Here is a 26,637-nt window from a genome sequence, read left to right as displayed (position 1 = left end):
TGCTGGTGAACGCAGCAGGCCAGGCAGCATCTATAGGAAGAGGCGCAGTCGACGTTTCAGGCTGAGACCCTTCGTCAGGACTAACTGAAGGAAGAGTGAGTAAGGGATTTGAAAGCTGGAGGGGGAGGGGGAGATGCAAAATGATAGGAGAAGACAGGAGGGGGAGGGATGGAGCCGAGAGCTGGACAGGTGATAGGCAGAAGGGGATACGAGAGGATCATGGGACAGGAGGTCCGGGAAGAAAGACGGGGGGGGGGGGTGACCCAGAGGATGGTTCTCCTATCATTTTGCATCTCCCCCTCCCCCTCCAGCTTTCAAATCCCTTACTCACTCTTCCTTCAGTTAGTCCTGACGAAGGGTCTCGGCCTGAAACGTCGACTGCACCTCTTCCTATAGATGCTGCCTGGCCTGCTGCGTTCACCAGCAACTTTGATGTATGTTGCTTGAATTTCCAGCATCTGCAGAATTCCTGTTGTTTATATACAGTGTAGTATCACTTACGGGAATCGGGAAGACAGCGCCGAGCACACTAATGATGGTGTGTTAGACTGAGTCGTCGGAGTTTGGGTGGTGCAGTGGTCCCCACCCTCCAGGCCGCCGACCGATACATTGCCGCGAAGCACGCAGGGGTCCAGTCGTAGCCGGGAGGCACACAGCATATCTTTAAGAAAAAAAGCTGAAATAAACAAGCTAATTAATTAGGTGCTGGGCGGCACCTAATTAATTAGCATGTTTATTTCGGCTCTTTTCTTAAAGATGTGCTGTGTGCCTCCTGACTACCGCTGCATTCTCCGCGAATCGGTATCTGTCCGCGGCCTGGGGGTTGGGGTGGTGGGACACTGGGGTGTCATCTCATCATCATCTGTTTCCATTAGGGCAGGCAGGTCATCTTCTCCTATGCCTTGATGTCAAAGGTCAAGGTTCGTCATCTGCTGTGGAAGGCTTGCTTGAATGCTGAGCCTCACGCATTTTTCTATCATACAGTTCTTTGTAAGGACTCAAACCATCCTGCAAATATCCCCTAAACCAACGTACCCTTTCAAAATTAAAGTCGTACTTTATCATTACTCATTCGGTTTCGATTGTTATCCCTTCCTCTTCCAATTGTTTCAGCTCTTCATCTATCAGTTCTTCATCATGGGATGCCAAAACCTCTTCATCATCTTCGTCAACTTCCACAAGCCAAACTCACTTTATCCTTACTTCGTTCACCACGATCAAAACGCTTAATTATGTCTAGTTTTACGTTAAGTGTAACACCCTTACGTGCTCTTTCAGGCTTTTCCGATACCTTAGAACTCATCTTGCAAACGGCTGCTCACAGGCACGTGTTTAAGCAATGCCAGCGAGATTGCAGTTCCGAATCCGGGGGAGAGCGGCTGCTTGGGGTGCGCTACTTTTTTTCACGAGCTGCTTTTTTTCCGTAACAGTGAAAACACCTTCTGTTAGCGAAAACAGGGAACTAATGTAGGTCTTTCGTAACGGTGAGGTTTCATAAAGCGAACGTTCGAAAAGCGGGGGACACCTGTACTCCAATTATGTCTGGTCTTAATCTCTTCCACTCCAGGGAAAACAGACATAGCTTCTCCAGTCTTGAACAAAACATTCCATCCTGGTGAATTTCCTCTACATCCTCCATAGCATCATCACAGCCTTCCTATAGTGTGGCACTTTCAAATGCACATAGTACTAAAGTTGAGGCGTAACTTTTATAAAGTTGGAGCATAAACTCTGTTTTTATATTCAGTGATCTGACAAATGGAGGCCAGAATACCATATGCCTTCCCAACTACTTTATCTACTGGTGCTAACTTCAAGGATCTCTGGACTTGTACTCTAAGGTTCCTCTGTTCATCAATGGTACCCAAGACTCTGCCTTTCATGGTACAAGTCCCAGCCTCATTAGTATTTCCAAAATGCATCACCTCAATCAGTTGGATGGAACCCCATCCACCATTTATCAGCCCATTTCATCAGAACGTCAATATTACTCCGCAGCCTAAGACCACCCTCAACACTGTCCATGACTCCACCAATCTGCAGATTTAGTGATCGTGCCTTCTCCATCCACATCATTGAAGTATAGCACAAAACAGCAAAGGTACCAGCACCAATCCCTGAGGAACACCACTAGTATCCAGATACAAAAACAACCCTTGACTATTACATTGTCTCCCATACACTGGCCATTTTTGGATCCAGTTTGCCAAAGTGCCAAAGACCCGTGGGCCCTAAATTTTTGGACCAATCCCCTGTGTGGGATCTTGTCAAAGTCCTCATTAAAGCCCATGTGAACCATACACACTGACCTGCTCTCATCAATACACTGGATTATCTCTTCAAAAACTTCAATCATGTTGGTCAGACAGGAACTAGCATTGACAAAGCCATGTCAGCAGTTTCTGATCAGACCAGTTCATTCCAAGTGTTCATTAATTCTGTCCTTCAGTCATTTCTCCAATAACTTACCTACCACTGATATTAATTACAGTGTGAAACTACCAGGCTTTTCCCTGCTGCTTTTTCTTCTTTTAAAGTGAGACAACAGGGAACAGGCTCTTCTGACCCAACAAGTCACACTGCCCAGCAACCCACCTACTCAACACTAGCCGATCACAGGATAATTTTACAATGAGCAATCAACTACTAACCTGTTCACCTTTAGACGGTGGGTAGAAACCAGGGCACCCTGGGGAAACCCACACACTCATAGGGAGTTCATACAGACTCCTTACAGACAGTGCCAGAAATGAATTCCGAAACGTCCCCAAGCTGTAATAGTGTCACGCTCCCATGGAACCCCTCTTGTTGAAAATGTGGATGACCTTTGCTGTCCTCCAGTCAACAGGAATCTCACTTGTGGTCAGTGAGGATTTAATCACTAATTTTGTACATCTTGTAAAATGTTCCATGACTATCTTTGTAACAAGTTAACTTAAACCGCTGGTCCATTCAAAAGCTATCACTCATATCTGTATTGACCATGTTCCTGCAGTTACAAGGGTACAATCATGCACTACAGTTGTACAGACCAAATAATTTGGTGTAGTTAAGGCAGAAATTGGTAGGTTCTTGATCAGTTTGGGGGTTGAGAGCTACAGGAAGGAATCAACAGAACCGAGTCTCCTCCGACTGAAAGGCATGACAGTCCAAATGGCTTAGTTCTGTTCCTTTATTTTGTGATTTTGTTACCATGCAGCTTCTCATACCAGAAATCTTTGAAAACTGTACACCAACATTTTAATCTGGAGAAGTGCATTGCAAGCCAGAATTTAGGATACTCTTACCTTACTGCAGTCAGATGTCTGATTTTAACTGCCCCATCATAGGCTGTCCTGGCTGCCAGGGGGTAACATCCACATCACTGAATGTACTAAATTAACAACCTGCAAGTTGCCCTCTGTAGGAGGAATTAATTCATAGTTGTGTTACTGTTTTGCCAGTCAAAAGGACAACAGGACTGATTTTCAATGGAAAATGGGCATCCACATGTTAAAGAAAATGTAAAGTCTAAATCTTCCTGTTCCTGCCCCAATCTATACACAGAATAACTGAGAACATTGACTTCCCCACCCACATTCTGAATCAGTATTTATTACTCGTCCTAAGAAACCTGAAGCAATAAAATGTGAATTATATAGGACCATAAGTGTAATGAGTCATATCACTAAGATACTTCTAAGAATTTTGATGACAAGAGCTAAAAGTAAGATACAAGCTGAAGTAGGTAACGAACAATGTGGTTTTGTGAAAGACAAAGGTACAAGAAACGCAATATTGATGTTAAGGATACTATCAGAATGAGCTATTCAAGTGCAAAAAGATTTGTTTGTTTGTTTTATCGACTACACAAAAGCATTTGATAAAGTGAAGCACAATAAGTTAGAGGCGGGAGGAGAAGATGGCGGCGCGATGCAGCTCGCAACGGCCACTCCGGTGGAGATATCTGTTATCTGTCAAGTAGGGTGGCGTGCACAATCCTTTCTCCATCAAATCAGACGTGACAGCACAGAGGAACATCTGGTGAAACTTCTGAAATGCCTGCTTTGCTGCCGCTGCTACTGTGTGATCCAGAATCTCCAGAGGGGAAGGCCCCGAGTCCTGGGCTTTGCTTTGTTGCTCGGCAGCCGGGGCGGGGTTGGAGTGCTCAGCAGAGGATGGTGCTTGGTGCTCGGCGTTGGAGGGCTGGTCGGAGGTTTGAAGTTCTCGGACAGACTCAGAGTCCGCTGCGGTCGAATGCTTCCAATGCGTCGGCAAGTTTGCGGTGCTTGGGAGGTTCACGGCAGAGAGAGTTTCTCCCTTCTACCGTCTGCGTGAGATGATGGGGCTATCAGGGCTTGAGTCTTTTTTTTACCGTGCCCATGGTCTGCTCTTTATCAAATTATGGTATTGTTTTACACTGTTGTAACTATATACTATAATTATATGGTTTTGTTAGTTTTAGTCTTGGTTTGTCCTGTGTTTCTGTGATATCTTTCTGGAGGAACATTGTATCATTTTTTAATGCATGCATTTCTAAATGATAATAAACAAGGACTGAGTGTCCTCATAATCTAAGTTATTCGAAATATTACAGGAAATTCTAGATCTTGATTCGAAAGACCTCCGCCTATTCAGAAATCTGTACTGGGAACAAACTGCCGCTGTAAGAATAGATGGAGAAGTGAGTCAGTTTACGAAAATCAAGAGAGGCATTAGACAAGGGTGTGTTTTCTCCCCTGATTTGTTTAATGTGTACAGTGAAACAATATTACAAAAAATAAGAGACATCTTGGGAATCAAAGTTGGCGGTGAAAACATCAATAATTTTAGCTATGCATATGACACTGTGTTAATTGTAGGTATGGAGAAAGAACTACAAAACTTAATTGATATAATTGTTGAAGAAAGTTCAAAAATGGGTCTATCTATCAATTGCAAAAAGACAGAATGTATGGTGATATCCAAAAAGAAGGAGAATCCTATCTGCAGTCTGAGAATAAACGGGAAAGACATAAAACAAGTACAGAACTTTTGCTACTTAGGAAGCTGGGTGACATCAGATGGCAGGTGTGACATGGACATCAAAAGAAGAGTAGGGATGGACACCTTTACGAGAATGAAGAGTATACTGACCAACACTAAACTAGGCATGACAACCCGCCTCAGATCACTGAAATGTTACGTTTATCCAGTTATGTTATATGGCTCAGAACGTTGGACAATATCTAGTAACATGAGGAAACGAATTGAAGCAGCAGAGATGTGGTTTTTGAGGAAGATGCAAAGAATATCATGGATGAAACGAATATCTAATGAGGATGTCATGAACAGAGCAAGCACAAAAAGAGAAATAACGTATGAGATCATGAAAAGGCAATGTGACTTCATTGGACATGTGATTAGGAAAGAGGAGTCAGAATGCACGGTAATTATGGGAAAGATTGAAGGGAAGAATGCAAAAGAAAGACAAAGACAAATGATGATGGAGACAGCAGCCAGAGAACTGGAAATGAATAGCAATGAATTGATCCACTTGACCTGAAAAAGGAGTGTGTGGGCCATGGCAGTCAAAGCTCAAACTGGGCACGCACCTGATGATGAAAGTCTAAACCCTCCTGTTTCTGCTCCGATCTATACAGAGAATAACTGAGAACATCAACTTCCCCACTCACATTCTGAATCACCCAGGTATCCAGCTTAACGTCTGCATGTGGATCATTATAATTTTTTTCAAAAACATATGAACTTTGACAACCTACTCTGTTGCTTCATCCCCTTGTTAATGGTTCCATCAATTACGCTGGTCTAACCACTAATGAAGCAAGCTTCCGTTCCCACACCAAGTCCATGACATCACCTTGACTCACCATTGCCTTGGCTGAAATTCTTATCCTTACTTACCTATTCTAATCTTCACCTGCACAGACTTCTATCATGCATCTTCCATAACCGAGTTCATCTAATACTCAACTTCCAGGATGAGTAGTTTGCAAAATTGTTAGCATTTCCCAAAATCTATAAAAATGTCAGAATACAGCAATAGTAGCAATTAGACTAACGAGGCAACATCCACAGAATATGATACTCTGTAAAAGCATCCACACCCACACAGTACCAGAATGCAAGAAGCTGCTCGGTTGCTTCAGTGATACTCCAATACTCTAGCTTCAGTGAAGATTTTGTAGGTTTAGTCCCAAGCCCAGTCCAAAGGCTTGACTGTAAAATCCAGTTTGAGACGATGATGCTGTAACAAGGGAGTGCTGTCAGAGGCTAAGTCCTTCGACGCAAGTGCTGCAAAGTGAGCAAATGTGCACAAGATCCCAATAGCATTACTTTTATATAAGCTAGAGGCAACCTTCCCAATGCTTTTACAAAAATTATCACTCAATTATCTGGTCATTATCACATTTCCCAGCATGGAAGCTTGTTTTGTGTAACCCAGCTGCCACTAAGTACTTCAACAGCAGTCAAGCACTTTGGGCAAGAACAAGGTTGTGAAAAGCACTGCATATCATCAAGGAGTTCACTCTTGCCCACACCATACAACCTAATACATAATATTCAATCCCAATATCAAGTACCTTGCTGATGATTGAATTAATCAGTTACTGCATAATAACTGCATTCCTTGCTCATTGGCTTAATTTCTCCGTGAACTTAACTGCACATCGCACCAAATTACTCTTCTGAAATCTAAAAGGTACATCATCAATGCTTAATCAGTCAGGTATATGCCTGCATAGAAAAATTATTTCCTTCTTGTTCATTCCTGTAAGCAACTTAAATATGTGACGGAAATTACTATCTGAAGCAGCAATAAATGAATTTAAGTAATCCACCACTTTTATACCATCCGGAGTGGTGTTTTTAAACACTCGCTGCTGGTGCGATCCCAACAATATTAACTGTTACTCCAGTGAGGCTTGCAAGTTTAGTCTCAGCAGAAAGCAATTTTGGGGGCTGGATGCCTTCAGAACAAAACAGCATCACGATATAGCTGACTCTGTTGCAGAAAGCCAAACGAGTTATCCTCATTTAAATTATGGCAATTCAAGCCTTCAGTAAAAAGTTGAAAATAATGCACTGGCAGATGTGGAAAGCTGCAATGAAGACAAAGGGCCCAAGATAAACTGCCTTCCTTCAACACAGGGAACTCTTTCAGAAGAATGCTGTTGAATGATGGACCCCACCCCTGTCTAATAAGAGTCAGATTACAAGGCAGTTTGAATGCATCACTCAGAGTTTGGGGATTGTGCACAGCCCACAATCTGCACTGGGGATTTACAAAGACCCTCCTCTCCTAACTACAACAGAAATATTCCTTCACTGGTCATGAGGGGTTCACCCTAATATTCATTGCTGCACCTTCAGGTTAAGCATAGCATTTACCTCGAATTGCAGGAATGAATATCAGGGTGAACCCATTATAAGCAGTGAAGAACTACCCCAAAGCCAGACTCAACAAAATCTGAATGAGGTGCCAAAGTCAGCGTCTTATCCAGTGCACGCTGCTCTAAGGACAGAAGCAAAGAGTATGAGAAGATCATCCACTCCTTGTGGACTGTGCATTTGCAAAGTAACACTGCTGTGTACATACATCTATTGATGCTTCTGGACACATCTTCAGTGATGTTCCTGGAATCATTGAGTGTTTCGGGTCTTTCAACATCATACAACCTCCTCCAGGTGACCCAGCCGGGGCTGATCAGACCCCAGCTTGTGTCCAGATGGCTAGCTACTTTTGAGCCACAGCCATCTTGAGGCCCTCTCTGCCACATCGGTGGTACTGTGGATGGCTCTCCTCTTCCTCTCTCCCTCGATGCCCAAAATGCTGAAGGCTGTAACTAAAGAATGGGCTACAAATCCCCTACAACCAACCTCCACTGGGAGACACCTCGCTCTCCATCCAGCCTACTGACAATTGCTGACCAGTCCTGCGTACTTGGAGAGCTTCCTTTCAAAGGCCTCTTCCAAGCTATCTTCCCATGGGACTGTCAGCTCCACTTGCTTAGTAGACTCAGACACTAGGACAATGTCTGGTCGCAGGGTGGTGGCTGCGATATGGTTGGGGAACTTGAGCTGCCCTTCGAGGTCCACCAACAGCTGCCAGTCCCTTGCAGAGGTCAGAATGTCTGCAGATGTTCTTTTGGCGGTATTGGCTGCTCCCCAGCTCTGACAAAGGCAGTGGTCTGCTTGGAGGGTCGAGACTGCTTTGCCCACTCAACTCCTGCGCTGACGGCTTCAGCGATGGTCTTCAGGACCTGATCATGTCTCCACCTGTACCAAGAAGGATGCAAGGGTCCTTCATCTTGAACAGCTGTGTTACAGAGGACGTTCTGATCTACGGGATATATACACCCAAGGACATCCACTGAGATAAACAACAAGTTCTGCTGGAAGATCACCAATTCAGTGAAAGACTTTAGTCTGCCCTTGTTGGCTTTCCAGTAAAGGTCCATTTCAGGTTGCAGGACTATGTGCCAGGGAATGCACTGAAGCTTGGTGAAGCCAATGCATGGGGTTTGAGGGGGGGAAAAAAGACTGCAGTGTAAGGTCCTTCTGCCACTAGACAGTGAGGAGCAGAGCCTGGAGTAGAAGCCTCTCAAACATTTGAAGCTTGTATTGCATATGATGTTTTATATATGGAGGGAGCTAACACTACAGGGGTATAGAACCAGTAACACAATGAACAAACACATTGACTGAACAATGCTCTGAATGTAAAGAAAACTTTGCAGTGCTTTTTATATTTGTATGGATTTCTTTCAATAAAGTACAATAAGAATGTGCATTTCAATTTACTTTTACAGTATAGTGGTATGTGAAAGAAATCACACATCACATATTTCTGATCGGCAATTAGCATGCTATTTTAAACCACCCAAAGGTATCTGGCTTAAAGGTTGCAAATAAGATGAAGTACTACTTAATAATGATGGAAGAATGCAAGACCCAGAAAGACTATCTGAATTTGCTGGTCATTTAGAGTTGTTTATAGCCTGTTTTTCATTTTCTTTTTAAACTCATGTCCAATCCAAATTGTTCTCATAAATAAAAGCTACCACTGGAATACAGACACTCCACCTCTCCCGGAAGTTCCGGGAGTCTCCCACATATTGATAGAAGCTCCCTGATGCCTGCAAATTATATACAATATCCCGGAAATCGATTTTTTGAGGGGGGAGGGGGGAGAGAGGGAATCCTGATCGGTCTCTCTTTGTGCTAAGTAGACCTAGCAGTTTTCTTTGTGAGAGGGCTTTACAGTCGACCTCTCTCTCTCTTTCTCTGGCAAAATGCTCAAATCTGCCAAGCAAGCCCCATCACAGTACAAGAAAAGTTTGCAAAAGAAATAGAAAAGTTATTTGCATTAGTATTTAGCTATTAGCATTGAGACTGCCAACAAAATACTCAACAAAGGAATATATATATATATATATATATATACACAGTTTCAATATGTGATCAAATAAATTGTTGTGTTCTTTCATAATCAAATGTCCTGTATACATACACCCTTGGAGGTCGACCGGGGAGGGGGTTGTGGATATGGGGTTGCGGGGGGCAGGGGTGGTGGTGCTACCTCTCTGAAATGAGTTTTTGCTGGGTGGGATGTTTGGGAATACCACACATTGGGGTGAATAAAAGTCCCCTTTATAAGATTCATCCCTGGAGTGGAAATGGCAGAAAATTCTATTTTACAGTCCAGATCATTACAGCGACATGAAGAGACCTGACAATTACAGAACCAGTTCATTTCAGAGTAGAGAACATGGAAACAGATACTTCCACCCACTGAATCTGCATCAACGGTCAGCTCCCAGCAGCCTATCACCACCTCCTCTAGGAGCAAGTTGCAGTGGCCCATCAACTTACCAATCAGCACTTCTCTGATATATGGGACAAAACTGGAAAACCACCGGATATCCAGACTTTCCCAAGGTCAGAATAGCCCTAAGCTCTCTGCGGCTGGGAGGTAATTGTGTTACTGCTGCGCCATTGTGTTACCCCTTAAACAAAGATTTTCTAATTAAATTAAATTTTATAATTCAGAGATCTTTCACAAGTCCATAATAGTCATCAGTCTCTGGAATTTCTTTTCCTAATTTCACAATTTTGATTATGTAAAGTGGTTGAATACATACGAGAGCAAAGAACCGCAGAGACTTGTATTAGCCAATGCAATGAGAAGGGAATGGTTCCACACCCATCTTTAAGTCCTCTTTGATTCAAAATAATACAAGAGAGACATCTATCATAAACAATTAATCAAAGGCAGTCAATATGAAAAACTTCTTTTGAGTGCCAGACCATTTAATCAAGTCAGGCCAATACGTGTAACAAGGAATATTCTTAAGGACAGGCAAGCAAACTACATACCTTTAGAATACAGCCATACTACTCGACTCCTGTGAGCAGGACTATAGACTATTTGAAATAGAAATGCTGCAGGGTAGGCTGCACAGCCTATTATTCCCACCGAGCAAAAAAAAACTTGCCTCAAAAATCTCCTTTAAACCTTTTCTCCCACATCTTAAACTATACCCTCTGCTATTTGACATTTCCACCCTAGGGAAACCCCTGACTATCTAACTATCTACCCTACCCATGCCTCTCATCACTTTGTATACTTCTACCAAGTCACCTCTCAGTCTCTGGAGATCCACAGAAAACAATTACAAATTCGTCCAACATTTCCTCAAAGCCAATACACTGGTGATCCTCTTCTGCACTTTTTTCAAAGCCTCCATATCCTCCCACATAGTGTGGTAACCAGAATTGCACTCAATATTTCAGACATGGCCTAACCAAAGTTTTATAGCATTGGCTAAATTTTAGTGTCTCAACAAAACAAGATAATTTTGTCATACACCACCTTTACCACCCCAGCCTCGTGCTGCCACTTCCTTGGACCTGCATCCCAAGATTCCCCTGTACATCAATGTTCCTAAGGATCCTGCCATTTATTGTATTTATTCACTTCAACTCTTGCTCGATTGAACTCAGTCGGCCATTTCTCTGCCCAAAATCAGAATCCAAGTTTAATATCCATGTCCTATATCACATGAGATATGTTGTTTTACAGTAGCAGTACATTGCAAAGTCATAACATTACTATAATTTTACAAAATAACTAGATTGTGCAAAAAAAGAGAGATAACTAGGGCCTATAGGCTAGTCATACATCTGATGGCGGAGGGGAAAAAGCTGTTCCTACATCGCTGAGTGTGGATCTTCAGGCTCCTGTACCACCTCACAGATGGCAGTAATGAGAAGAGGGCACATTTCAGATAGTGAGAATCCTTGGACGTGTGGTGGCGGGGAGGGTTGTGCCCCTGATGAAGCTGGCTGTGTCTTTAACCTTCCACAGCTCCTTGCAATTCCATGTGTTGGAACTTCCATATCAGTCTGTGATGCAACTAGTCAAGAGTACATCTGTACATCTATTAAAATTTGTAAGAGTTGGGTTGATTTGTTCTCCAATCTTGCCAATCCATTTGCAAATGTTTCGTCACCATACAAGGAGACGTCGTCAGTATGCTGCTCATTTGTGGTGTATCCTCTGAATGCTTGGACTTTATATACTTAAAACATCAGCTGACTGATTGTTATTACAGAAATTTTCAGGAGTCTTTGGTGGTACATCAAAGCTCCTCAAACTTCCAGTGACATAGAGCTACCAGTGTGTCTTCATGATTACATCAGTGTGTTAGGCCCAAGTTCAACCCTTTGAAACATTAACACCCTGGAACTTGAAGCTGCTCATCCTTTCCACCATTGACCCCCTCAACGAGGAGGAGTGTGTTCTCCTGACTTTCCTGAACTCAATCAATTCCTTGGTCTTACTGACATTAAGCGCAAGATAATTGTTGTGACACCACTCAACCAGCTGATCTATCTTACTCCTGTCACCAACCAAGATTTTACCAACAGTGGTGTTATCTGTGAATTTGTAGATGGAATTTAAGCTGTGTTTAGTCACACAGTCATGAGTGTATAGAGAATAGAGCACTGCACTAAGCAAACATCCTTAAGGTGCATCTATGTTGATCGTCAGTGAGTATATGTTATTGCTGATCCATACTGACTATGGTCTTCTGATGAGGAAGTTAAAGATCCACTTGTGGGAGAGGTGCAGATGATTATGCTTGGAAGCTTGGAGATTAATTCCAAGGGAATAATGATATTGAATGCTGATCTACAATTCATAAACAACAGCCTCACATATATTGCTGTTTTCTAGGTGCTCCAAAGTCAGTGAGATTGCATCTCCTGTAGACATGTTGTGGTGGTAGGTGAATTGTAGTGGGTCCAGTTCCTTGCTTAGGAAGAAGTTAATTCTAGTCATAACCAATTTCTCAAAGACTTCATAATAGTCGATGTGAGTGCTACTGCTTGGTAGTCCAAATTGTCAACTGACTATATTCTGCTATATCCGTTGACAAAATTCCTGACTATCTTCAAGTCATCCAACTTTCATGTCCTCTGCAAACTTACTTTATCAGGATACCTACATTTTCATCCAGATCACTTATTTTTACATATCTATCTATAGAACAGAAGCCCCAATGCTGACCCTTCCAGAACACCTTTGATTACAGACCTCCAGTCAGAAAAGACACCCCTCCAGCATTACCTTCTTTCTTCTATGACAAAGCCAGCTTTGGATCCCAACTCACTAAAAAAAATCTTTATTTTCTTAATCTTCTAGACTAGCCTACCATAAGAAGAATTGACAAGATATCTTAACTAACATCCATTGCAGACAGTATTCACAACTATCAAGCACCTTTCATTATTTCCACAAAATGCTGAATTAAATTTGAGACAAGATTTTCTCTGTGCAAAGTTATGGGGGCATTCCATAACAAGTTCATGTTTTTCGTAATGCAAGTATATCCTATCCTAAAGATTTCCTCCAATAATTTCCTTCTACCGGCCTATAATTTTCTGGTTTGTCGATATTAAGCAAAGGAGCAACATCCAGTTTCCTGGCACTTCATCTGTGGCTAACAGGATACAAAGATCTGTAATCAAAGGCCCAGCAAGCTCTCTCTTGTGTCCCTCATTATCCTGATTTTCCAAGTTCACCTCTTTCCATCAAACACCTCATTCGTAATACTGACCTGCCTTATAATATCAACATAACACTTCCTTATCTTACTATCGTGCATAACCTCCTCCTTGGTAAATACCACTGAGAAGTACTCATTAATGACATTAACCATTTCCTCTGGCTCCAAGCAGAAATTCCCTCCTTTGTTCAACCAACCATATGTATTAGGATTGTTTGGAAAAGGGTAGGTCCACTCAAGGACAAGGGAAGTAATTTCTGTGTGGAGCAGAACGAAGTGGTTATATAAAAATGCTTTGGTATTCTCCTTAACCTTACTCAAGAAGGACATTTCATGGTCTTTTTTAGCCTTGCTAAATCAGAGTTTAAGTTTTTTCCTGCTTCCTTTACATTCTTCGAGGGCCTTATCCAATTTTAGTTTCCTAATAATTATATGTACTTCCTTTTCTTCTTGACATCTTGTCATGCAAGATTGCTAAACACTGCCATCCTAACATTACATCCTTGCAGGAACATATCGGTTCCAAACTCTAATTAGCTGGCCTTTAAGATTTCCAATATATCTGACGTGGACTTATCCTTGATCTAATCTTCTTTCACCAGTTCCTGTCTAGTACTGTTATACTTAGACTTCTCCCAATTTAGCACATCAACCCAAGCATCAATCTTATTAGTGTCTATAATCATCTTAAAAACATACATTACAGTTACTTAAGTGTCAGTGGGACAGTGCTGTGGAAACAATCAGCCACCCAGGTTCATTCCCCAATACAAGGTCTGGTATGGCTCCATTCCTGGTTGGACTATCTACCTGTCATTTCAAGAAACCCTCTTGAATGCACCTAACCAATACTGTCCATCTAAGCCCCTGGCATTAAAGAAGTCCCAGTCAATATTGAGGAAATTAAAATAATCCACTACAATAATCCTGTTATTTGTACATCTTTCCATAGTTTATCTATATTTTTCAAAACTACCAACCTTTGATTTGCAGACAGAATTTTATCCCTTAATGAAGCCTACACTTAAAAAAGACAGTTCAGTATATTTCTCATTTTAACCATATAACATGTAACCATATAACAATTACAGCACGGAAACAGGCCATCTCAGCCCTTCTAGTCCGTGCCGAACTCTTACTCTCACCTAGCCCCACCGACCTGCACTCAGCCCATAACCCTCCATTCCTTTCCTGTCCAAGCCGCTCCAGGTAGTAGGCAAATCTTCAACCCAGGGTACATTTATGCACTGACTTAACTCAATGCCCCTTCTATGATGTACAACATAGATGGAGCACTGATTCATAATCTTGAGATACTGTAAGTAGTGAATCTTCCTGAGAGCCTTCATGTTTCCTCTTGGATACAAACATAGATCTTTCCTAAGTTTAACCATGAAGATCTGTTTACTTTCACTTAATTATTAAGTTTAAAACCAACATTAGAAATGCTTTAAATAGAGTTACCATATCCATTCAGTTCCTTACACCAGAGGTAACTTGTTTTAGTGGAAGTTCTTTAATTATATATTACTTACATTAACAAACATAATCCTGTTGCATTGCAAGGATGAGTTTTTTTCTTAATAAAATTAGCAGCTGTACACAATTTAAAATATCACTGTCAAAAGTTTTCACTGTTTCAGAAATGTTTCCTATTATTTAACTTTTATGATTAATTATATGATCATAAAATCACTTGCTTTTAAAGGTAACATTCAGAAAACCACTGATGCTGGAAATCTGAAATAGAAACAGAAAATACTAAAAACATTCAGTATTTGTAGGAAGAGAGACAGTTAACATTTCACACTGAAGATCCTTCAAACTACTTGTATCAACAACTTCTCTTCCTTTTGCCATGCAGTCACTGGAGATACACCTGCCCTTTTACTTCTTCCCTTCCCCACATCCAGGAACTCAAACCATCCTTCCCAGTGAAACAACCATTCACTTACTCCTCTCCAAAATTGTATACTACCATTGATGCTTATGACGTGATCATCTCTTCCACTGGAGAGACTGGATGCAGATTAGCTGACCACACTACAGAGCACCATGTTCAGTACACAAAGGAAGCCCAAGCTTCCAGTTGCTTAACTCTTTAATCTCTGACTGATGTCTATGGTCTCCTGAACTGGATACAGCAAGGTCCAACGCAATTTTGAGGAACAGCATCTAATCTTCCACCTGAGCACATTGTAGCCATCCAGAATCATGTCTACAATTTCAAGTAACTCACTTTCTCTATAATAAAATCATCTACCTGGAACATTTACATAATCTCTTTCTTATAAATAGACCTTCGTATGAGAGCAACAGGCTTGTACAGAGAGTTAGTAGATAAGTGATGCTGATTGTGGAGATGAGGGGGAGGAAAATGGATATGCAAGTAACCCAAGATATGCTATTTAATTGTCACTACACAAAAACCATTTTCCACTGACTGTCTTTATTCTAACCCAGATTGTGGTGGAACAGAGTTCTGCTGTGGCCGATGGCTCACATCACCAGGTGGGACCTTGGTTTTAAGTTACAAGGAGTGCTGTGAGTCTATTACATTCAGACAATGGTAATGCCAGACAACAAGATCGACGCTGTGCCTGGTCTGAAAACGAGACGTTCACACCACACAGCCTTTACGGATGCAACTACGCCAGAGAGGTTGATGGAAACCTTGTCAAGAAATCATATCCCAAACCTTGGCCCTCTTTTCACCTGTGTTAGTGATGTTTCAGGAAAGAAACTCAAGGATTGTTTGCACTGAGGATTATTTGCTTCGTTATATAAAAAAACACTATTAATGAATGTGTGTGACAGCTTCTAATGATAATACTAGATACATTCTGAATTACTACTTTGAGTTAGAGTCCAAGTTATCTAATAGTGCATGCCTTTGAAATGTAATATTCCTCCTGTGGATATGCATTTTCACTGTAGTAATGGCAGGTGTTCATCTAAATACAACAGGCTAGATTAACAATTAAATCCAATCTGACTTCTTTTGTCGTTCACTTCTTTAAAGCACTATATCTGTTGCATGAGTACAGAAATGTAAAATGCAATGTGCGGCTCAAAGAGATGCCTCAGAATCTCTAAGCTTTTCTCTTTCAGCGGTGAGGTCATGGGGACCCAACCGCAATTTCCTACCATGGGAGACATGGAGTGGGAATTTTAAACTGTATGCTGTATCGTTCACGTCCACTTTTTTTTCAACCCTGAACTTATACCAATAAAAAAAAGCAAATGTCTCAGATGAAGAATGGTGCACAGTAACCATTGGAGAGGGGAACTGGAGGAAAGAATTCAGAATTCTTTAAACAAAATGACTGACAACAGCGTTTGAGGGAAATGCAAGAAATCACGGAGAACAGGGAGTTAAACTTTATACAACTCCACAGATAACAGACACGTATTCTACAGGAAGCCTGGGTTATGCATGGGTCATCCATAAAAACTCAGATTAAAAATATCACAATCATAAACACAACAATATAGAGGACTAATATCAATCTGTGTGAAAAGAGATCTCAGTAACATATCGTCTCAGTGAAACATTCAAACGTTCCTATTCTCCCTACTCTCAGATCTGTAGAGTAGAACTGCTTGAAAATTAGTTCTGCCTTTTTTCGTACAGAATGGATAATCTAAAACAGGCAAGGGGGTGGGGGGAGATGTGAGTCAGCCAATTTGAAGATTTCCTACCTTACCGAGTTTGATTGCCGGTAAATCTCTCTTGATTGTAGCCTCATTATTCCCGGAGCAACTAACCCATTTAGGCAGCATTTGTCCGTGTTTCCTTTTGAAAAACTTTTTTTCTGTGGGGGGAGGGAGTAAGGATGGAAAGGTGGGATGAACCACTTCTGCCTTCAGCTTCCAGACACCTGAGGGCCTTCGGGGACAAAATCCATAGTGCCGGAGGGAACGAGAATGGTTTTCTCTCCCAAACTGCTTTGATTTAGGGCTTTTTGGTTATGTCTTTTGCCATCATCCTGCCTCTCATTCGTTCCCTTTCTTCACCATGCAACAACTTGCTGCCGCTGACGTCTCTGCTAAGTTCCTGCCTCCCTATTCCCACACCTCCCTCCCTTGACCTCTTTTGACTTATTTCCATTGAACTAATCACCAGCTGCCTCAGAACAGACTTGTTACCACAGCAACCGTTGTTCCCTCTCCAAATCTACTGGGCAAAAACTACAATAAACACAGATTCTCCAGTTTCAGGCACGTCACATATGCAATTAAAGGGGCTACAACCCCACAGCTCAAAATATGCTTCAGTGGTTAGCAACTTCCTAGCAATACCAGGGTATTTTTCCACTATTTTTTTAGGCGCAAAATATTCTTGATCTATTCTGATAGAAGAGAAATTCTATTAACCTAAACTTGTAAGTACAAAGAATGCAATCATTTTTGCAATGAGTTAAAATTAATATTCTTTTGCACACAGAATACAGTTTATGATTTCTATTCCCATTTTTTGACTCTGAACAAAATTGAACAGGCATTGGATTTCATGTTCACGTGATTGTTTAAGTTGTTTAAGTCTACTGGATACCTAGTTAGCCCATTGCTTTGCTTTGCTTTTTAGGTTAATTGCACGGTGGTTTTTTTTGGGGGGGGGTCTTTTTTGGGTTATTTCTTCTCTTTATTGATATATATGGAAAATTAGTATACTACTATATTACCTCGTTATTTTATAACTAAACTGCACTGTTAGTACTGTTTTTTATGTATTAATATCTCTTGTAAATTTATATCGCAACAGTGTATTAGTTTCTATATGTTTTACCTTTTGTGTACTAATTTAATAAAAAGATTTAAAAAGAAAGGATTTCATGTAGTTTTCTCTCAAGCTCAGCTGAACCACAAGAACAAATCTTTAAAACCAACTCAGAGAAAGTAGGCAGGCTCTCTCCAAATACCAAAAGGATTCCTAACAAGTCACAGTTTCCAATAAACATCACCAATTTTAAATTTGATTTCTTTCTGGCTTTCAGTACTCAAGCTATGCTATATGAAACTCTCTCAGAGTCTTCATTATATTCAGGAATCAGATCATTTCAGGTTATTCAATTTGTCAACAATGAATCGATTTTAATTTTATAGATTTCATGAGAGATGTGTCAGTGTGGTTTTACCGAGGATGCAGACTCACAGATGACAGGAGGACTTTAAACTGCAGCCTGTCCCACCACAGAGCCTACTAGGAGCCGGCAACCACATCAGTACACTCTCAAGCACACAGTATGAGACTTTGGGACACTCCAGTCCACATCATTTAGTTGTGGACAACTCCACACACAAGAGATATTTCTCAAATATGCAAATTCATTCTGGTGACATAATCAGATCTCTATCTGCAATTTCCGTTGGAGTCCTAAATAGGGAAGTGATAATGGTCTTCCCATCCTGTTGGGGGTTGCAAGCCCAAAACTCCAAAGAATATAACTCAGGAGCACCAGGCATCTAGAACCAACCATCTCCCTCAAATCAGCACAAGAAAGTCTGATGCTGGAAATCCAAAGCAACACAACGCTGGAGGAACTCAGCGGATCAGGCAGCATCTACGGAAATTAGTAAACAGTTACCATTTCGGGCTGAGACCCTTCTGAGAAGGATGAGAGAAGACAACATGAATAAAAAGGTGGGGGGGTGGAGGAAGGGGAAGGAGGCTAGCTGGAAGGTGTTAAGTGAAGCCAGGTGGGTGGGAAAGGTCAAGGGCTAGAGAAGGAATCTAATAGGAGAGGAGAGTGGACATGGGAGAAAGGGAAGGAGAAGGGGACCCAGGAGGAAGTGATAGGCAAGCGAGGAGAGGTAAAAGGTCAGAGTGGAGAATAGAGAAGGGGGGCTGTGGAAATATTTTTACCAGGAGAGATCAATATTCATGCCAGGTTGGAGGCTACCCAGATGGAATACAAGGTGTTGCTCCTCCACTCTGAGGGTGGCATTATCTTTGAGCACAAATTCTAATATCTCCCTCAAATTCTGACAGCCAGAGTGCCATCTCACTTATTCCATCTGCGGTCTGCATTTCCTGTCCCTATCCTGCAGCCAAGGAGTGGAAAATGAGTGGCAGGGACAAGTCTGTCAATTGCAGTGTAGTAAACCTAATATCAGAAGTCTGGAAGTTATTAGGAAAAGTTCTCAGACATAGGATCAATCTACACTTGGAAAAGGCAGGATTGGTCAGGGATTTGTTGGTAGGAAATCCTGTCTGACTAACTTGATTGACTTTTGTGGTTCCTGGTGACCACATCTGCAACAAGTGTTGGCTGCTCGAGGAACTCAGGCTCAAAGTTGATGACCTGGAATCTGACCTTCAAACACTGTGGCACATCAGGGAGGGGGAGCTTTACCTGGACAATTTGTTTCGGGAGGTAGTTACACCCATTAAATTAGTTGCCTCAGATTCAGTCTGTGGTCAGGGACAAGAGGGAACGTGACTGCGAGTGAGGTGGGTAGTGGGATCCAAGAGACAGTGCTGGAGGAGCCTCAGTCCTTGAGCTTGTCCAACAGGTCCGAGATTCTTGCTCCCAGTGTGGATGAGAGTGGGGGCTGTAGGAAGAATTAACAAGCTAACTGTGGAACCGTAGTTCAGAGAGCCACTCAAGAGGGGGAGAAGAGAAGAGACATGTAGTGGTAATTGGGGATAGTATAGTCAGGGGAATAGACAAAGTCCTCTGTCACAAGGATAGAGCGTCCCAAAGGCTGTGTTGCCTCCCTGGTGCTCAGGTTCAGGACATCTCATCTGACCTGCAGAGGAGTTTGCAATGGGAGGGGAAAGATCTTGTGGTCCTGGTCCATGTGGGTACTGATGACATAGGTAGAATGAGGAAAGAGGTTCTGCTGCAGGAATTTGAACAGCTCGGGAATATATTAAAAAGCAGAACAAAAAAGGTGGATTACTACCCGAGCCATGTGCAAATTGGCATAGGGTCAAGAAGATTAGAGAGTTAACTGTGTCGTTCAAGGATTGGTGTGGGAGAAGTGGGTTTGAATTGATGGGAAGATTGGCACCAGTTTTGGGGAATGAGGGAGCTGTTCCAACGAGAAAGGCTCCACCTGAACTGTGATGGGACCTGGATCCTAGCGAATCACACAACAAGGGCTGTGGATAGACCTTTAAACTAAATAATAGGGGTTCAACAGACTGGAGTAGTATGGATAAAGTAAAAGAAAAAGATAAAAAAAAAGAGAAAAATAGGAGTGGAGTGAAGAAAAGTCAAGTGCAAAAGAGAAAAAGATTACAAGATTTTAAAAGCACGATGAGTGTAAGGGCACTTTATCTGAATGCCCGTAGTATTCAAAACAAAGTCAGTGGACTTGTGGCACTAATCAGTACAAAGGGGATGGTTTAGTGGCCATTACAGAAACATGGTTGCAGGGTGGAGAGGAGTGGGAATTAAATATCCAAGGATAAGAGGTAATACAGAAGGATAGGCAGGAAGATAAGGAAGGTGGGGCAGCGCTCTTGATTAAGGATGAGATCAGGGCGATATTGACAGACGATACACGATCTAAGGAGCAGAATGTTGAATCCATCTGGGTAGAGATGTAGAGATTAGAAATAGTAAAGGGGGGAAAAAATAAGTCACTGGTGGGAGATGTCTATCAGCCACCGAATAATGACATTACAGTGGCACAAGCAATAAGCAGAAAAATATCTGAGGCACATAAGAATGGGACTTTGAATTGCACATGGATTGGGTGAATCGAGTTAATCGAGACAGTCTTGAGGAGGACCTCATAGAATGCATCCATGATGGCTTTCTTGTACAGCATGTTACTGAACCTACAAGGAAACGTGCCACCTTAGATCTGGTCCTGTGCAATGAGACAGGTAAAATTAGTGATCTTATAGTTAGGAAAGAGTGATCACAGTATGATTGAATTTTTCATACAAAGGGAGCGTGCAAACGTTCAATCTAAAATGCCTAAACAATGGAGACTACAATGGGATGAGGGAGGATTTGTCTAGTGTAGACTGGGAACACAGGCTATATGGTGGGATGGTTGAGGAACAATGGATGACTTCCAAAGAAATTTTTCACGGTGCTCAACAAAAGTATATTCCACTAAAAAGCAAGGACAGTAGGGGTGTGGAGAGCCAGCTTTGGATAATTAAGGAAGTAAAAGACAGCATCAAACTCATGTATACAAAGTCACCAAAAGAAATTAGAAGATTGGGAAAATTTTAAAAAGCAACAAAGAACGACTAAGCGAGCAATGAAGAAAGGGAAGCTAGATTATGAAAATAAACTAGGACAAAATACAAAAACAGATAGAAGTTTTTATAATTATACAAAGCACAAAAAGGGTGGCTAATATGAACGTGGGTCCCTTGGAGGACAAGAAGGGGGAATTGATATTGGGTAATGAGGAAATGGCCGAGGCTTTGAACGAGTATTTTGTGTCCGTCTTCACAGTGGAGGACACGTCTAACATGCCAAAGAGAGATGTTGTGGATGCGATGGGAGGTGAGGAGCTTGATACAATAGCCATCACTAAAGAGGCAGTGCTGAGCAAACTTGGGGGCCTGAAGATAGACGAGTCCCCTGGTCCTAATGGAATGCATCCCAGGGTACTGAAATAAATGGCAGAAGTTATAGTGGAGGCTTTGGTGATGATTTACCAAAATTCTCTGGACTCTGGGCGGGCCCCAGTGGATTAGAGGACAGCTAATGTTCAAAAAGGGATGCAGGCAAACGGCCAGCTAGTACAACATCTGTAATTGGGAAAATGCTTGAAACTATCATTAAAGAAGAAATAGTGAGGCATCTGGAAAGAAAGGGATCCATCAGGCAGATGTAGCATGGATTCAGCATAGACAGGACCTGTTTGACAAACTTATAGGAGTTCTTTGAGAATATAACGAGTGCAGTGGATAGAAGGGAACAGATGGACATTCATTACTTGGATTTCCAGAAGGCGTTCGATAAGGTGCCGCACAAAAGACTTACCATAAATAAGGATACAGAGAGTTGGGGGTGATGTATTAGCATGGATAGAGAATTAGTTAACTAATAGAAAGCACAGAGTTGGGATAATTGCAGCATGCTGCAGTGCAGAAGGACTTGGGAGTGCTTGTATATGAATCACAAAAGGTTTGTTTGCAGGTGCAGCAGGATATCAAGACGACAAATGGGATGTTGGCCTTCATTGCTAGAGGGATTGAATTTAAGAGCAGGGAGGTTATGCTGCAATTGTACAGGGTACTGGTGAGGCCGCACCTGGAGTACTGTGTGCAGTTCTGGTCTCCTTATTTGAGGAAGGATATACTGGCTTTGGAGGCAGTGCAGAGGAGATTCACCAGGTTGATTCCAGAGATGAGGGGGTTCAACTATGAAGAGAGATCGAGTCACCTGGGACTGTACTCGCTGGAATTCAGAAGAATGAGAGGAGATCTTATAGAAACATATAAAATTATGAAAGGGATAGATAAGATAGAGGCAGGAAAGTTGTTTCCACTGGTAGGTGAGACTAGAACTACAGGACATAGCCTCAAGATTCAGGGGAGTAGGTTTAGGATGGAGATGCAGAGGAAATGCTTTTCTCAGAGTGGTGAATCTGTGAAATCCTTGCCCAATGAAGCAATGGAGGCTACCTCAGTAAATATATTTAAGACAAGGTTGGATAGATTTGTGCGTAGCAGGGGAATTAAGGGTTATGGGGGAAAGGCAGGTAGGTGGAGATGAGTCCATGGGAAGATCAGCCATGATCTTATTGAATGGCGGAGCAGGGTCAACAGGCAGATGGCCTACTCCTGTTCCTATTTCTTATGTTAAGAGGCAACTAAATAACTTAATAAGGGCGGTATAGCTCATTTAGTTTATATAAGCTTCAGCAAGGCCTTTCACCGATGCTACAAGGTCAAAGTGCGTGGGATCCAAGGCAAATTGTTAAATGATGAGGCTACAGCTGGAATATTGCACATAGTTGTAGACACCACGTTATTGGAAGGATGTGAATACACTACAGAATGCTGCCTGGGATGGACTATGTATTTCATTAATAAGGGAAGACTGGGAGGGGGATTTCCTTGGAAGAGAGGAGGTTGGGGTGGGGGGGGCGGGGGGAGACCTGAAAGAGATATAGTTAGGCTGCATATTAAGACAGTTTTCTCCATGGCAAAACCCCGCAGGTATTGGTTCAAGCTGAGGGGTTAGAGGTTTAAAGGGGATCATCTGTTGGACTTTTGCAATCTAGAATGCACTGCCTGAGAAGGTGATAGAAACAGATACTCTCATAATTACAAAGCACCTGGATGAACACTTGAATTGCCAAGTTAAAATAAACTATGGATGAAGTGCTTGTAAAATGAGGTTAAGTAAGTGACAGTACACAATGTTCGGTGAGTATGGACATGGTGGGCCAACGGGCTTGTTACAGTGCTGTATTACAATGTCTCTAATGGATCTGAACAAAGGAAAAGTTTATTCATGAACTATTTTAATTATTTTTTTAAAATCCTAGATCAAACAAACCTGTTGCTATACATGCTCCTTAATTGTAGCCTCAACACAGGCACCAGCATGAACACATTGTCTCAAGTATTCAAAGTAAATTTATTATCAGAGTATGCACTTGTCACTATATATGACACCGAGATTCAATTTTTGCAGGCATTCACAGTAGAACAAAGTAATACAATAAAATCAATTAAAGCTACCAGGAACAAGAATATTAGAGAAATAAATAATTTTCCAATTTCAATCACTAAATCAATTAGGATGTTTCCTGCACTGGTTTAGTAACCTCATACTTCATAGGCAATGCACCAGGATAAAGAACAACTTCCTTGCTCTGTTTTTTTTTTGAGAGAACCATAGCTTCTTCCACAGATGGGGCAGGAGATTCCTGCTGGAAAAGGTAGTGGGTGCTCGCTGAAGAACCTCGTCCTTTTATCAGTTAGAAAGCCATCCGATGCATGGACTGCTAAGATGATTTGTATTCACAAGCATTTCACAATCAATGTACCACCCCATCTTGTGGACCTGTACGCAATTGCTGTTTAACCTCAGACAAAACCACGAATTGTGCTAAATTACTGCAGGGGAAATATGTGCCGGCCTTCCATTGATCAAGGTAGACCATGGACGTTGCATCCTATCCATCTGCATTGTTAGATCCATTTGCACTGTCTGTGGCTGATGAGACGAATGTGAAAGTGGTTGTCTCTATTGCAAAGGTCACATCCATAAGTGGCCTCAGCTGCGTAGGAGATACAGCGATCCTCGTCTGTCTTCTGCCACTTTCAGGAATTGTTCCTCACCTGACTTAAGGGGTTGTTTCAGGGTGCTTCTCCATCCAGTGTGGTCAGCTGCAAGTTCCTCCCAGGACTCAATGTTGATGTCCAGTGCCTTCATGTCCTGATAACAGACATCCTAGTAGCACAGGCCAGCGTTTCTCTTTGCTGAGGCCAGCTCGCCGTAGGGGATACCTTTTGGGATGTAGCCACCCCGCATGCAGCAGACACGGCCCAGTCAGCGCAGCCTACGCTGTCCGAGTAGGGTGTACACACTAGGGAGGCCAGAACATGACACGCAAGTGAACCACAGTACTGGGTGTTCTCGTGTTTTGGATCACACACACACACACACACACACACACAAACACACACACACACACAAAGATTTGATGAAGGCATCTTAAATGGAAGGTGTTGAGCCTTCTCTCCGGCTTAGCATGTGTTGTCCAGGTCTCTCTGCTGTACAGCAGTGTGTTGGTGACACAAGCGTTGTGAACTGTCAGCTTCGTTTTGACTGAGAGCTTGGAGCTCTCCCAGACACATGTGGTGAGGCAGGCAAGAGTTGTTGCAGCCTTCCTGATGGGCTTGTTGATATCTGCATCCAAGGAGAAGTTGTCACTGGTGATGGACCCCAGGTATCTGAACTGATGAACAACATCCAGTTCCAAGTTATCAGTGGTAGCGACCGGTGGTGCCTCCATGTCTTGTTCCAAGGTGTCTGCCTTTTTCAGGCTGATGGTCAGACCAAATCCCTGCAGGCCTGGGAGAAGCAACCCAACAAACTGTGGAGGTGCTGCACAGAGTGGGCTGTGACTCCTGCGTCGTCAGCAAACAGAATGTCTCTGATCATAGCCTCGTGCACTTTGATTTGGCTCTTGGGCAGGATGAGGTTAAAAAGCCTGCTATCTGATCTAGTGTGGAGGTGGATCACCCACGTTGCAGTGCCGAGTGTGTGCCTCAGAAGGGCAAAGGAGATCCCAAAGAGCGCTGGGGTGAGGACACATCCTTGTTTAATGCCACTGCTTCTATCAAAGGGCTCCAAGGTGCTGCCATTGTACCGCTTCATGTTGTTGTGGGAGGATTCGATCATGCTCAGGCAGGCAGCCCACCTTAGAAAGGATCTGAAAGGGGAAATGTAGAACCACAGAAAACAACGCAAAATAGAACCCCAGATCTTATAGGGTGTGTTAAATAGGTGAAGAAAGGACATGTATTGCTTTCCTTTCATCAACTCTAGATTAAGGTCCAACAATATTAATATTCTGCAATTTAAGAGGAATCATCCTTTGCTTACAGTTAATATCCTAGTTTAAATCTTCAGGAGCTTCCCTGTGTGCCACTATTTTTCTTGTTTCTCCAGCACAAGCAGACCAGATCCAAAATACTGAGACAGAACTGGTACAGAGTGACTTGTAAATGCAAGATTCTCAATCATGCATTTGGTGACATTAATGCACAACATTATTGTTTGAAGTTAGCAAGGAGGTCTGGAATGAGGGTTAGATTAAGTTGACTAGTTACAACAAAGCAAGAAAAAACTTGTAGCTTGGAGAAAATTTTTAAAAAAGCAGAACAACCTACATAGATTGCAGTGACTGAAATGAAAAAGTAAAACCAGGGAAATGAAAATCAATGCAGAGCAAATTTAAATGCTACTTTAATTTACCCAATAGGTACCCACTCTACAAATGTGACATCATCCAAAGTTTTTTTCCAATTAATTCACACCTTCATGCTTTTGATTTACAGTGAAGCAATGGCTCAATTTTTTTTTAAATCTTAATTTTATTTCGATCTATTTTATTATTCATACCTTAATCTCCTTGCCAGTATACAAACCTGCCAGAGGAAGGAGTCTTAGGAAATCGATCAGCTGGAAGGTTAGTCTGAACAGTGCCCATCGACATTCAATCCAGACGAGTGTGGGAGGTAACACACACACGAACTGCTGGAGGAACTCAGCAGCACCTACGGAAAACAGTACAGCTGACGTTTCAGCGGGAAGGGTTTTTCCCATAGACACTGCCTGGGCTGCTGAGTTCCTCCAGCACTTTGAGTGTGTTGCTGATTCCCAGCATCTGAAGATTTTCTCGTTTGTAGTGTGAGGTAATGCTTTTGGGAAGTCAAAGTGTTGATTTACACTTTGAGAGACCTTGAAAAGCAAATCCATGACTAACTGAAAGTGATAACACAGGTTATCAGGGAAGTGAAAAGGACGTTTGGTGTGCTTACCTTCATAGTGGATGGTAATAAACTTATCCCCAGTTTAAAGGAGTCTAGAATTAGGTGACATAGGTTTAGGGGGAAGAGGAGAAAGAATTAAAAGGGACCTGA

General features: G+C 42.2%; 1 protein-coding gene across 3 annotated transcripts in view; it reads right to left on the bottom strand.

The window, feature by feature from the left end:
- The window catches only part of si:dkey-82f1.1 (DENN domain-containing protein 2A), a 118,673-nt gene extending 92,465 nt beyond the window's left edge, over positions 1 to 26,208 (bottom strand). The window contains exon 1 of one of the 3 annotated variants that reach the window (XM_063057998.1): positions 26,143 to 26,208. The gene's annotated coding sequence lies outside the window, so the exon portion shown is untranslated. Of the gene's footprint in view, positions 1 to 16,757; positions 17,082 to 26,142 lie in introns of those variants that run through there. The other 2 variants (XM_063057996.1, XM_063057997.1) reach the window with 2 other exon arrangements.
- Positions 26,209 to 26,637: the final 429 nt, after the last annotated feature.

Source organism: Mobula hypostoma, chromosome 9, assembly GCF_963921235.1.
Source record: "Mobula hypostoma chromosome 9, sMobHyp1.1, whole genome shotgun sequence".
NCBI lineage: Eukaryota > Metazoa > Chordata > Chondrichthyes > Myliobatiformes > Myliobatidae > Mobula > Mobula hypostoma.
Note: the sequence above shows the minus strand (reverse complement) of the source record. Positions and strands in the feature narration are given on the sequence as shown.